We start from the raw sequence: 12711 nt of genomic DNA on the forward strand, positions 1-12711 counted from the left end.
CATCCTTGAAATTCTACAAGTTGCTCAACTAGTAAAAATTAAAAGTAAAGAGCGAATCTACAATTTTATAAAATAAAACGTGAATGAAGATAGTGATCATACATGTTAGAACAATTTGAGGATCAGTGGTCCCATACTTGTAGAAAATCAAATATTTTTCACAAAATGGAAATAAAACAATAGCAATAATTAATTGCAAATAAAGCAAAGTACGCCTCCGCCTGAATGCGTCATTCGTTTGTCATTATTTATTTTTGTCAAAGTCAATATAAAATTTCAACTACTTCGCACCCACACTCAGACAAATTTCATTGTACATATTTTTAGTACTAATCCCAGCAAACAAGCAATCCATTCGTTTTCAACCCTTTATTTAAGGATATGATTTTCTGTGTAGGTCATTACAATTATGTATCGCCATATGGGATATTAATATATCAATGTAATGTAATAAGTATAATAAAATGAAAGGAAAAAAAAATACTATAATTACCACAACCAGCGATTTCAAATAATCTTTTTTTTTTTTTTTTGAGAGAAGATTTCAAATAATCTTGTTTCTGGTTCTGAAATGTAAAAAAAAGAATAAAATTATCATCTTGTTTCTTAGTGGCTCCTAAGCGGGGCTATGATGGGACATAAAATTAAGGGTTAATAGCTAGAAAATACACGAACTTTCATCGGAATTGCATATTGCACACGACCTTCAAAAATAGCCAGAAAATACACCACCTTTTATTTTAGTCGCAAATTGCATCACGATTGGGTACTTCAAAGGTGCAATTTGCGACTAAAATAAAAGGTGGTGTATTTTCTGGCTATTTTTGAAGGTCGTGTGCAATATGCAATTCCGATGAAAGTTCGTGTATTTTCTGGCTATTAACCCTAAAATTAATACTACTATTTTCTAAGCACTATTGATAGAGGTGTCAATTCTTGATGTTCTCAAGTTGGTGTGATATTTTTTTTTTGAGATAATATTTGTGTGATAATTAAGTTAACTATATGAAAGCATTCATAAGGTGGCATACTTAATACGATATATATAAGTATTATATTAAATATTTTGATAGAATATTTATAATTTTTTTATTAAAATATGTGAGTAATCCGTATAAAATATATTATAGTGTTAATTTGATACGATAAAAATTTCACAGGACAATTTCTTTTGGGCTAATTGCCGCTAAATCCATATACTTTTTCAATTTTTGGTTATTTCCCATGACAAAAAAAATCTGCTTTAAAATCCATGAATTGAAAAATCGATTGGAAATTTTTCCCGCGTCCGATTTTACCCCCAAATTTAGTCCAAGCTGGCAGTCGGAGATCCAGCGTGTCTTCGCCGTCCGTTAAATGAAACGACACCGTTTGAAATTTAATTAAACGATGTCGTTTTAATTATGGCTGTTGACAAATTAACCCAAAATCAAGGGTTTCTCTACATTTCGCGTCTTTGAAGAGGATTTAGGGTTCTTCGAATTACATGGACGAAAACTTCAGCACAAGCTTGAATTTAGGAGCAAATAAATGGAATGAACATTGTGGCCATGGGGACGAAGGAGAGAGGAGAGTCGGTGATGGCCCTGTTGTTGTCGGCTGGAACTGGGAAAGAATGAGGGATCGGCGATGGCGGTCTTCACCACTGCTCGACGAAAGTTGCATGAGAGAAGGATTGGGTTGGAGATTTAGCGTTCGGGTGGTAGCGGTTGGATTAGAAAGGAGAGAGAGAGGTAGCAGAGTTTCCGTATGTGAGGAGAAATTTTTCTAAGAGAGAGTGAACAGAGCGGTGGCTAGAGCTCAGAGCGGCGGCGACTATGGCTGCTGTTGCAATCGCCGGGGATCGAGAGGAGGCGGTGCATGGGTGTCGTCGATCTGTGATGAGCGAAAGAGAAGAGAAAGGTCGAGAGCGGTGCACGGGTGTCGCCCTTCGCCAGGAAGGAGGGTCGCAACTGCGAATTCTGAGGCCAAAAGCCAAGAGAAAAAAATTGATTTTGTGGGTGTGTTGAGCGAATTCTGTGAACCGAGAGAAAGAGAGAGAGAAAAGAAGAAGAAGAAGAAGAAGAAGAAGAAGAAGAAGAAGGGGATAGAGAGAGAGGGGATAGAGAAATGCTTAGGTGGAAAACTAATTATCTTATGTGGCGCCCATGTCACTCTTTAAACCTAACACCTGGATTGAATTGCGCCACATAGTATCCATGGATTTAAAAGCAGTTTTTTTTGTCATGGGAAATAACCGAAAATTGAAAAGTATATGAATTTAGCGGTAATTAACCCATTTCTTTTTTGGGCTAACAAGTAAATTTGATAGTTTTTGGGGACAATTGAAATTGTTCAATTGTTTAACACAAGTTAATAATGTATTATACTCTTCATTCATGAAATATCTTCTTAATTTGGACCTACACTATAATAAATATAATGGACCTTAATTCCATCATTCATTCATGCAGAATATTACATTCTTTTATATAAATTTTACTTAATAAAATTTTATTTTTAATTCTTATTCAAGTGTATAATAATCTACTTTTGCAATATAAGATGTTGCATAATGTTATATTGGCTCATTTGAATTGGTCATATCGTATCACCACAAAATATTTTGAGGCGGACTTTAGAATAGTCATACAAAATAATAGAAATCAATAGCGGCCCCAAACATAGTTTCAATAAGTTATAACCCAAATTAAGTGTTTTAGATGGAATTACCCGTCTTTTAATTTCTCTTCGTTATGTACAAAAAAACACAAACTCTCTCTCTCTCTCTCTCTCTCTCTCTGTGTGTGTGTGTCTTTATTACTTCCGCACACCATCTCTCTCTGAAATCCTAACTTTGTCGCCGCGCTTCCACCGCTCTAAAGTATCTCTCTCCATATATATATAGGAAAGGTTCAATAGTGATACGATCCTTGCCAGACCGTTCAAACGAACACGCAAACGGAAGACTTTAAGAATGTACAATAGATGGAAAATTCATTCCCTATACCCCAACGTGATGTTGACGCAGCAACTTGGGGACGATGAATGACACCCGACGAGGGTTGGTTGACTCGCCGTTACGTCGATAAATTGAATTCGTCTTGGAAAAATCAAGAAGAATTCAAAAACTCTCAAGAGAGAATAAAACTCACAATTTGATTAATGAAAAGCTGAAATTTTCGTTTAACATAAAAGCCCTATATATAGGCAAAGACTAAACCTAATCTAATAAGGAAACAACTTAAATAAAACCCTAATCAGCCAAACAAGGCCCTTATAAATTCGAAAATAACAAAGCCCTTAAAACTAATGGGCTATGTGAAAATAACAAAACTGAAATAAATAAAAAGAAGTCTTCAAACTTCGGCCCACTCGCATGTAATGAGATTAATCAAACATGGGCTATCCAACTCGCCAACTCCACCATCTCCGATTAGCTTCTTCATCAACTATTGCTTCCAAACTTCTTCAACTAAGACCGTCAAGCTCTCCTTGAAATTCTTGGCTCGTGCTCTAGTAATTGGACCAACAGGAACATGCACCGGGTCTTGTACTAACGAACCTTGGGCTGCATCAAATAGAGAAAGGTAAATATTGTTGAAAGAAGGGAGAAACAATCTCATCCATTGATCATGATCCATCGAACGGTTAATATTAAACCTAACTATATGCATCCAATTTACAGCAGAGGATGTTATAGTTAATTTCTCTTTAATCATATCCGTTAATCACCCAAAATAATACTAATCAAATTCCTTTATTTTTAGAAGGTTTGATATCAAGATACATTAGATACGTTGCAGTCTTCATTGACTATCCGAAGATTGATCAGTTAGACTAATAATACTGGCAGCGGAAAACTTTTCTTTTGAAATAGCCTTTGTGATTAAGACGTACGTGTCAAGATTTTAGTTTCACTTTGCAATTAATCAGTATCAGTTAACTAAGAGTTTGTGCGCAGATAAGAAAGTAAAAACTGAAAGCAATAAACGACAAAGAGATTTCTACATAGTTCGGAATTCAATTCCTATGTCCACGGTCAGTTGATCACACTGACAAACACTCTGGGCTTGTGCTTACGGAAATAAAACTAAATATAAAGATGAATAAATGTTTGTCCCCCCACAACAGCATAAAAAAACCAAATCAACCAATATTTACAAAATTAATAAATAGTAAGATACCAAATCAACCAATATTTGCTCGGATGAATAAAAGATACCCTAAAAAAAAACTAAATATAAAGATGAATAAAAGAGGAATACTTAGATGGGCAAATGGTTTTTAATACCCACTTTTATAATATATCTATCAAATCTACCCACCTATATAAAACATCTATGAAAAATACCCACTTCATAGTGAAATACCATTTCTACCCTTATACTTAATTTCTCTTTATCTTCCATCTTTTGCCTAATTAAGCTTGACTGGTATATCGGCTGGAAACTTTCCTCGTGCCCGATAGGTTACTCTGTAATCTGGGTCTGGACTGTGAGACAACGCCACGTACTGTTAAGCAAAAAACGATTTTATTGATCATTGTTCAAATTGATCCCGCGCTTCTCAAAATGGTATCAGAGCGGGTTTTTATAGAGGAATTATATAATTTTTAATTTATTTTATAATTAACCTATGTGGGAGGAGACTCCATTAAAATTCATGGATCCGGACGAATGTCCGAGATGTGTACACTACAGGAATTCTCTCCAAAATCTGGAGATAGAAACCAGTCGCTTTATAGGCGATCTCAACTGGAACAATCGAGTCCTCGTTACCAACCTACGACGGGGAGGAGATATCGAGCTTATTCGCGATATTATCGCGAGTATCCAATTCTATCATGAGAATCTCATGAGATTCGCCGCAGCCAGAACGACGATTGAACGAAACAGGGACGAGGCCCATCAGTCGCACGATTGATGGAACCAAAAGACAAGGCGGGAGTAGTTTATCCAAGCTATCAAAAGATCGAGCCAAGCTCTTCCGACAACGTCAACTTGCGGGAGATCCAAAAGACGGTGGAATATTATGGCATCAAGCTGTATGATCTACCGATGGAGATAAGCAGAATATCACTCAAACAAGAGGAAATACTAACCCTCTTGCGTGATATCCAGAAAAGAATGGAGGAGATCGAAAGGCGAAAACCATGTTCCGGAAAAATTCGGAATCAATGGTCCAAAGACCCAACACATCTATCTCTATTTGATGCAACACCCAAGGAGTTGCAGCCGGAGGACATAATCCGAATCATGAAAGGCAAATATCATGAATAGCCTTGACAGAATCGGATTAGAGGATCTACAAGAGTTAGCAGAATCTTTTGCTAACCTCAATATGGTTGATCTAAAGATGAACCAAGGAGATGAGGTTCCCAAAACCGAGCCTCAAGAAGGAGAACCATCGAAAAAGGGGTCAGCTCAAGACGATGCAAGCCAGTTCCAACGAACCAGACGACGGAGGCCTCAGATGCAGGATACTCCTGTAGGAAAGGTTACACTAGAACCAGTCCATCCATATGGATCGATTCTCAACCTCGACGAAGCCAGTTTCAAAGAATGGGAGGGTCTCATCGACGAATGGGCTTCATCATTGAAAGTCGTGATTGCCACAATAGATTACGACAAAAAAGAATTTTCCAGAGTCTTCGAAGCCAGTTTGGCAGGCATGGCAAAACAATACTGGGACAAAATTGAGGTCCCAGCAAGGGAAGAAATGTTTAGTAGCACGTCAATGTATGATATCATTAAGGAAACTACTAGACAGATAAAAATCCATTTCTTGGGAATGGGTTTTTTCGAAGGATCCGCCGAGGAAAAGCGCAAGAAATATCAACAGGCACTTTACAATCTAAGATTGATGGTGCTCGAGCCAAAAGCTCTCGATGAATTTCTGCGTCTATACACCCTATATGTCCATATGGGGGAGGTTGAAGATCAGAAGGCCATGGACCTTTTCTTCCCAAAGTTTCCGAGTCCATGGAGGGAGATGCTCATCAATGAGTATGTTTCACCAGGAGGATATCCACTTGATAGTGCTTCAAGGAGGATGTCTTATGTCCACAAGAAGCTGTCCGAATGGTGTCAGAAGGCGGCGGACCAGAGGAATCTCAAGAGATTGAGGAGACTCAATAAGAAATCTCCTTTGATGTGCGATAACATTGATCTTCCAACAGAGATTGGTGCTGAATTACTATATCAAAGGAAGAGCCGAAAAAAGCATAGGTACCAACCCTATGAAAGAAAGTCCAGAAGAAGTTCTTGGAAGCCAAGAACTATGTGGACCAGACAGAAGGCACGCTCCTACAAATCAGGCCAACGGAGCGGACCATCAAGAAACAGATTCTCAAATCAAAAGAGAATCCCGGTGAGAAAAACTTTCAGGCGTACTCAGGCCAAAGCAAATGAAAGTTTCAAAGATTGCAACTGCTGGTCGTGCGGGGCAAAGGGGCATATTTCAACCAATTGCCCAGACAACGAGAAAAGGAAGATAAGAATATTCGAATCCATCCCGGATATCGAAGACGCTATCTACCACCAGGAATTGATACCCGTGTATCAGTTCGAAGATATATCCTCTGATGAGAGTATATATGAGCAAGAAGAGGTCTTTAGTTCTGAGGATTCGGAGATGACCGATGGATCAACCGGAGACGAGTCAGACTAAAGAGGAGCATGAGGTTCACCACACCCAGAAGGAGGATCAGAATGGATTTACCAGCCATTTCCTGATTCCACAAGAAGAGGTGGTGAAGAAGCTCGTGAGAAAACTCAAGAAGGAAACCGAAGAGGTTCAAACCTACCAAGGGTTTTCCAATGGAAGATTGAATCGAGTTTTACATAGCTTGATTCCAACCAAAAGGAAGCATCATGTCTATTTTGGCGTCACAAGCCAAGAAATGGCGCTTCCAATTGAGATCACAAGTAATCAGGTGGAAATCCAGCTGGTTCCAGCCGAAGAAATTAGGCAGGATCTCAAGAAAATGAAGCCAGAAGTCGCAAGTACGATGAAATGGATTCATATTGGAGCAATTCAATTGGTAATCAAATCTTCCCTTTCCCCAGGGACAGACCAACCAATTGACGTCGCACTCTGCGACAAAAGAATCAAAGAGGCCAGGGAATCAATTCTTGGAGCTTTTTCAGGCAATCTCTATGCCAAGAAGATTATAACCGAGTTCTATCCACAAATCGCTTATAATCTGCAAGATTCATCCTTCAGCCGAGCCCTGACTCTCTATCAGGACTACAAGAAGAAGGAATATATGACGGATGGAAATAGGCCATACTCACTGACTTATCAAGTCTCGTATGCCTTATCAAATTCCCATCACACGGAATTATTTCTGGGAAAAGAATACATTGAAATTCCAGAAATATTCAAGGAGGTGGCCAAGGCAGTCAATCCAAACCGAGTGGAGATTCCTCAGATCAGGGAAATCGACATCGACAATGGAGACAAGCCGGTGCTTAGCCATACCCAGAGTCTCAGACTAGGAGCACCAAGGCTATCATTCCAAGGAAATAGGCTAACTTCAGGGCCTATAACAAGGAGTTTCTCTCATTCGTATGAGAGAAGGGCGATCCAGGAAACACCAGTTCCGGACATGAGAATCAAACTCAAATGTCCCGAAGGATGGAGACAAGTTTCTACAAGATTTGATACAACAAACAGGGAGAACAAGTTTCCTTGTAGTTCGTTGTATTATTTGGCAAATCCAGGAGACAACCGATACATCGGAACTCTGGAGGTTGGAGGTTTTGAAATCCAAACCGAAGGCCAGGCCGGACAAGAAGCGGACGTCCTAATCTTAGGACGAGATTTCCTTGACAAATATAAGCCATGGTCATGGAAATCAGGAGGAATGGAGATCACAATCGGACGCCAAAGATTGATGATCCAATGACAAGTCCATTCTCAATATACATCTCTGTAGGGATGTTATATGAGAAGTTCAAAGCAGAATATTTTGCTGCTTATGTGGATTCAGGAGCAGGAATCTGTACAGCAAAACGAGGAGTCTTTCCAGCAAAAGTTGAAGAAGACCTACCTCGAATTGCAGGAAGGGATTTCTCCAAAAAGATTTTGCTTCTATCAAAGGGAGTAAAACAAACGGAGATATTGATTGGCGGAGCAGGACAAACACCTTGGTACAAGGTCAAAACTCCACCAATTTATTTCCATGATACTGGAGCAGATATATTATTCGGAAATAATTTTCTGCAAAGCTTCAAAAGGTATATACAAGACAATGAAGCTAGGAGGCTAGTGTTCACAACCAATTGTGATCACAAGATCATTGTGCAAAGGCTCAATGGAGCTTTTCATCGCTCGATGCCAATCAAATTCCGCAGCAAGCGTGGTGATGATGGCAGACTCCGGAGACCCCAAATGAAGGATCAAAGGAGATTCGGAGAAGTTTTGCTCAAATGTAGAACTGAGGGATTCCCAGATCTCTCCAAGGAAGAAATTCAAATCCTCAAAGTCTCCCTGATATCACACCAAGATATCAAGGAAGAAGAACAGGTGTCCATTGCCGACGTCAAAAGGAGGATTCAGAAGTGTTACCATGAGAATCCTTTGGCATGGTGGGACAAGAACCAGCTCAAAGCTACCTTAAAAGTTAAAACTGGAAAAGAGCATGAGTTTGTAAGATTCAGACCTATCTTGATGAACACTCAAGACCAACAGGATATGAGGAGTATAATCAAGGAACACCTTGATTTGAAGCTGATCGAACCAGGGAAGTCGCCTTACAGCAGTCCTGGATTTCTGGTGAGAAATCATGGGGAGATCAAGCGAGGAAAACCAAGATTAGTCATTAATTATAAAGGGATTAATGACATTCTTGAGTTTGACGGATATTTCATCCCAAGCAGAGAACACCTTATCAACTGCATCAGGAGTGCAAGGGTATTCTCAAAGTTCGATTGCAAATCAGGTTTTTACCAGATTCGCATGGAGGAAGGGAGTAAGAAGTTCACAGCCTTCTCAACTCCACAAGGACATTACGTCTGGAATGTCATGCCAATGGGGTTAGCCAACGCGCCTCAGATATTCCAAAGGAAGATGGATAATCTCTTCAAGGATTATTCTTTGTTTATGTTTGTTTACATTGATGACATTCTTATTGCATCAAAAAACATTCATGAACATGTCAGGCATCTGGAGATCTTTGCAGATGTTTGCCAACAAGAAGGACTAGTGCTGTCTGAAAAGAAGGCAGTCATTGCCACCCAGAAGATGAAGTTTCTGGGAATTGAGATCGATGAATCTGGAATCATTCTACAAGATCATATTGTGGAAAAGGTCCAGAATTTTCCGGAGGATCTCAAGGAGAAGAAGCAGCTCCAAAGTTTTCTCGGAGTTGTCAATTTTGCAGGGATGTTTATCAAAAACCTTGCAGAACAGAGAAAAGTCTTCAGTCCACTACTGAAGAAAGATATTCCATTCATATGGAAGGAGGAACATCGGGAGGGTATGAAGAAGTTGAAAGAGATTTGTAAAAATCTCCCGAAACTTTCAATACCACAAGACGAGGATGACTTGGTCCTCTACACCGACGCGAGTGATTTCTGGTGGGCAGCTGTGCTTACAAAGATCACCCCTTATGGAGAAGAACCTTGCAGATACTGTAGTGGTCTTTTCTCCGACGACGAAGCTGTGCGATGGCACGTCAACGAGAAGGAATTCTTTGCAGTGCGAAAGGCGTTTAAAAAATGGCCGCTTTTCTTACTTGCTAAAAAATTCGTTTTGAAAGTAGATAACACTAACGTTAAAGCTTTCTTAACAAAAAAGATTGAATCTAAACCTGAAAAGGCTAGATTGCTTAGATGGCAAGCATAATGCCAATATTATGATTATGATATTGTCATCTTGAAATCTGATCAGAATGTTCTTGCAGATTTCCTTACAAGGGATGGAGCTCCCTGAAGTGGAGGCCATCGAGGCAATACAGGGGCAGCTCTTTGAAAGCCTAGAGCTGCTACAACAAGAATGGCAAAAGTGTGTTCAAGCAGGAAAGATACAAGCGGCTGACGAAGCCCAAGTATCTAACCAAATCGATGCTTGCTTCATGAAGATGTTCAATCTTCAGGAAGCACTCAACAAGCCGCTCTTGCGCGTTATCCGAGATAATCGAATTAAAGCAATGCTTTCCGTACAGGGCGGATTACCTGTAGCAGGGGATTCAAGTACCCCTAGCACAAGTCCTAAGGCGATGGTTTTACAGCCGGAGCCCAAAGGAAAAGATGTTGTTAAGGGGTCACACCCTGAATCAACATGTCAACCCTCCACCTCTGGGGTAAAAGAGGAAGAGATCAATCTTAGGCCCATGACAGGCCAAGTTAAGGTTGATACTGATTTTATTGATATTTCTCCTTCCTGGCAGATGTATCAAGACAGGTGGGAGAAACTTCTCACGAGAAAGGGCATTAATCCGGGAAATTGCCGGGTTGATGTTGCAGGGAAATACCCTAGGGTTTGGACAACTCCAGGAGCCAATCCAAACGACGTCAAGGAATGGTATGAGTTTGGGGCGTTGGCCTCAGTTTATACCACCTCTCCAGCCTTCAACGAAATCAAGGGTCTACCCAAATGGATCCAAAGAACGGTGTTTGAGGCATGGGAGAACAACGAGTCCCTTAAACGGGGAGATGTTCTGGAACTGTACTTCTTCAGCGCAGCACCAGAACCCGTTGGAAAAGGAGTCCATGAAGCTTTCCACTTCATCAAGCTTCGGAGACCAGATACGGGAGCCTTGAACCGGATCAAAGTTCCCGATTTTCAGGCCGCAATCGTCTCAACATATAAGGAGGATCAAACCTCCACGAGACGAGCATGGGGTCTATGGGTCTGTCTCACAGAGATGGACAAAATGAAGTCCAGATTCAAGTTCTTTCAAAGTTCAGATCTGGGAACGTTCCTGGTCAACACAATGACAGGAACAACAACCAAGTTTGCCGAAAAATCTTTCGAGAATAAAAGGCAAACGTTATGGGGAAACAGGATAGCGGGGAGCAAGGAGACTCGTCGCAAATTCTGCAATATGGCTCATCTGGGCCATTGGATCGAGAAAGTCTGTGATCAATGTTCGTCGCAGAAGGAGCTAGAATTCGGCAAAGGTTTCTTCCCAAAACCTGACAGAAGGAGGTTCCGGTCTGATGAACATGACGAGCATCAGACTCCAAAGGGAAGAACCCCTCGGGCACCAAAAAAGTAAGATGGCCGACAAAGCAAAGTGAATCATGTGATTCACAGCAAGGATCGCACCCACAAAAGAAACGACAAAAGTGGGTGGAATGACAGAAGGACCACTCACCAAACGCTCCAGGACAAACGTGAGTGGAAGGGAAAAGCAGCCGGCCCCTACCAGCATTATCACAAAGCGATAAAGCAAGGGCCCAGCACCATGTGATGACACTAACAAATGTCGGCAATCAAGGCCGACAAAAGAAGGTGGAAGTCACATTCAAAACAGCTGGCCACGAAGGTGGAATCCGAGGCCAACAACCGAGCAATAATAGAGGGGTTCAAACCTCTATATAAACCCAAGTGCTGGAGAGAAGAAGGCTATCCGAAAATCACAACACATTTTCACACACCACTTCCTCTCTCTAGAAAAATTATCTTTGTATTTTTTAAATTTTTGTTTTCAAAGTTTTTCGTTTTAGTTTTAGTTTCCTTTTTATTTTATGTACACAAGTATTAGCTACTATGAGTAGCTAAACAAGTTAGTCTCCTCCCTTGAGGAAGATTTATGAAATAAATTAATTATTATATAATTCCTCTATAAACGCTTAGTTTTTGTCCAACTATTCCGGGTTGAGTAAAAATATTTTCTTTTCATTTATCAACAAAAATACTAGACGTCGAGACACAGTGAAGGAGGGAAACTGATTCCTGAAGGTGACCATTCGGCGAAAGCCGGAACACAGTGAAGGAAGAAGGTTGCAACCATCACTTGCGAGTGTGTGGTTGGACGAAGGCCGAGGAGGCAAGAAGTCCGTAAAACGCGATAAGAGCTCCTGAAGGTGACCAGTCGACGAAAGGTATACTGTTGATTTATGTTTTGAATTATTTCGAAGTGTTACGGAAGCATGTTGGGCCTGATTATGTCTTTCTAGACTAGTTTTAATTTGAACATGAAATGGTTTAATGATGGATTTGTAGAGGATTTGTTGAAGGGTAGTTTTGGCATTAATTATGAGTTGGATATGGTTGATATGTGTTTTGTGAAAGTGGGTATTTTTGATAGATAAGTTATGAAGGTGGGTATTTTAAATTTTGACCCTACTTAGATTATGGAAATAAAAAACCAAATCAACCAATATTTACAAAATTAATAAATAGTAAGAAGTTAATTTTTACTTTCCAAATCAACCACGAAAAGATTAGCAACAAAAACTGGGATTTGATTTCACCTTTGACTTCAGTTTGTCCCCCCACAACAGCATAAAAAACTAAAAATTAAAATAAAATAGAAATCTCTCTCTCTCTCTAGCTTCTATTTATACTATAGTAGTATTTCTATCCCAATCACGATTCCATTGTCAGGCTCTGCCCTCATCCCGTAAACAATTATTCCACATATTTTATTAATCTAGGGATCTATGTATAATAACTAATCACAGGGTCCCAAAACGACACCGTGCTGAATCAGTGGGAGTGGGCATTGGGTCAAGAAAAAAAAGGGTAAGTAAATATATACTTATTTTATTTTAGTTA

The 12711-nt window shown here is 39.9% G+C and overlaps 1 protein-coding gene across 1 annotated transcript in view; it reads left to right on the forward strand.

The window, feature by feature from the left end:
* Positions 1–12711, forward strand: part of LOC130995955 (D-aminoacyl-tRNA deacylase) — a 49987-nt gene that overhangs the window by 21420 nt on the left and 15856 nt on the right. The window lies entirely within an intron of this gene.

This window comes from Salvia miltiorrhiza, chromosome 7 (assembly GCF_028751815.1).
Source record: "Salvia miltiorrhiza cultivar Shanhuang (shh) chromosome 7, IMPLAD_Smil_shh, whole genome shotgun sequence".
NCBI lineage: Eukaryota > Viridiplantae > Streptophyta > Magnoliopsida > Lamiales > Lamiaceae > Salvia > Salvia miltiorrhiza.